The sequence below is a fragment of the Mus caroli genome, chromosome 7 (assembly GCF_900094665.2).
Source record: "Mus caroli chromosome 7, CAROLI_EIJ_v1.1, whole genome shotgun sequence".
In the NCBI taxonomy this organism is placed as follows: Eukaryota; Metazoa; Chordata; class Mammalia; order Rodentia; family Muridae; genus Mus; species Mus caroli.
The window spans coordinates 145828814-145830888 of NC_034576.1; the positions used below are offsets into that span (position 1 = coordinate 145828814).

At 48.4% G+C, this 2075-nt stretch overlaps 1 long non-coding RNA gene across 1 annotated transcript in view; it reads left to right on the forward strand.

Annotated features, from left to right (window-relative positions):
- The first annotated feature begins 584 nt into the window (after positions 1 to 584).
- Positions 585 to 2075, forward strand: part of LOC110298843 — an 11912-nt gene continuing 10421 nt past the window's right edge. Inside the window, exon 1 of the long non-coding RNA XR_002378411.2 lies at positions 585 to 920. This is a non-coding gene — a long non-coding RNA (uncharacterized LOC110298843). The remainder of the gene's footprint in view (positions 921 to 2075) is intronic.

The following is a 2075-nucleotide window of genomic DNA, read 5'->3' on the forward strand; positions in this document are numbered from 1 at the left end:
AGGCCAAGCACCACCACCACCACCACAACAACAGCAGAAGAGAAGAGAAGAGAAGAGAAGAGAAGAGAAGAGAAGAGAAGAGAAGAGAAGAGAAGAGAAGAGAAGAGAAGAGAAGAGAAAAGTTAAACGGGGGAAGGGGGTGTCCCACTGCTTTGTAACAAGAAAAGATAAAGATATAAAACCAACTCCTTCTCTGTTAAATCCCCTCACCCCATCCTCCACCTCCACCATACAGGCAAGGAGCTGAGAAAGGAGACTCAGCGTTATCACTGAACAAGATCCTGTGTACTGCTCTGACCATGATAGCCTGCTGGGGCTCCGCTATGGTTCCCACACACTTGTGCCTCTACTCACCCTCAGAAGCAGCCCCAGCAGTAGCAGAAGTCGCAGCCTGGTCATGATAAAAAAAAAAAAAAAAAGGCAGGACAAGGCAGAGCCGAGAGAGATGCTTGAGTTGTGAGGACTAGCCTGCTGCAGCCCAGATGCTGCCTTGCCAGCGAGGCAAAAAAAAAAAAATCACCCCCTGCTTCCGGTCCAAACAAAGACTGACTTCCTTGCTCAATTGAGCTGTTAGTGTTTTGAAAGTTTACAGAGAAGTTCTTCAAAATCTCGCAGGGCTCCACTGGCACTAAGCAGCAGCAAAAGGCACTTCAGCGTCAAGAAGTCTGAAAGCTGAGGCAGCCTAAGCGATGCGTGCATGCATTGACCAACGAACTAGACCGGGACTGTGGGTCAGCCATAAAGAGGAAGGAGAGCCTCATATACGTTAGGCGTCCCTCCAGAGCCCTAGGCCACAAGGAGCTGGCTGGTCTCAAAAGGACAAAGAGCTTATGCATCTATTTCTGAGGACCCTAGAGTCTCAGGCCTACTGAGGCAGAAAGCAGAATGAAACACCTAGACTGGAGAGGGATGGACAGTGAGTAAGTAGCTCATGGGGTTACAGTTTTATTTCAGTAAGATTGGAAAATTCTGAAGGTGGATGGATGGGTGGACTTGGCTTGATTGCAAAAGTTTATATGATATGTCTTTGGGAGCTGGTGGCTAGGGATGTGCCTCAGTTGGTAGAATGATACCTGGCATGCATCCCCTGCGTTCCATCCCTACCATGGCTACCCAGTCACTGATAGTACACACCTGTAATCCTAGCACAAAGGAAACGTCTGTAGGAGGCTCAAAACCTCAAGGTCATCCTCAGCTGAGGTCCAGACCAGCCTGGGCTATGTGAAACCCTGATCAAACACAAACAACAAAAATGAAACAAAAATCAAGAAACCTAGCCTACTCAGCATGCTCCAGAGATCATATCTCAACAAAACAAGGTGGAGGAACTCAGTGGTTAAAATGCTTACTGTTAGTGCTAGAGAGATGCTTCAGTAGTTATTCTTATGGAGTGAATGGAAAAAAAAAAAAAGAAATGGAAAGGAAAGGAAAAGAACTCCTAGGTATGGTGGAAGAGAAAGTCTATGGTCGGTATGTGGGAGAGCACAGAGACAGCTGAGAGAGTCCAGAGTGGACCAGACTGAGCTGGGCCATGTGGGGAGAGGGACCTCAGGTCCTGAGTTTGCTATTCAACACTCACAAATCAATACTGCAGGTAGCAGAGACCTCCGCCAGTCAATCAATATAGGCATCATAGACCCCCCAGCAACCAATACTTCAGGCAGCAGAGATGACCCCTTCTGACACACACAGGCCTAGAGCTGCCCTAGAGTTCTGCATATCCAAACATCAGGCCCAGCCTTGCCACATCCTCAGTCATACCTGTGAGGGTGTCACACCTGTGGTACTTCATCAGAGCCAGTGTGTGTGTGTGTGTGTGTGTGTGTGTGTAGAGGGAGGCAGGGAGGGGGAGAGAGAGAGAGAACAGAAAGGGAGTTGGATGTAGTAGTCCATGCCTTTAATCCCAACACTCAGAGGCAGGAGAATATTCATGAATTCAAAGCCAGTTCAGTCTAGGTAGTGAGCTCCAAGACAGCCAGGACTATCTTGAGAGAACCTGTCAAAAAAAAGAAAGAAAGAGCCGGGCAGTGGTGGCTCACGCCTTTAATCCCAGCACTTGGGAGGCAGAGGCAGGC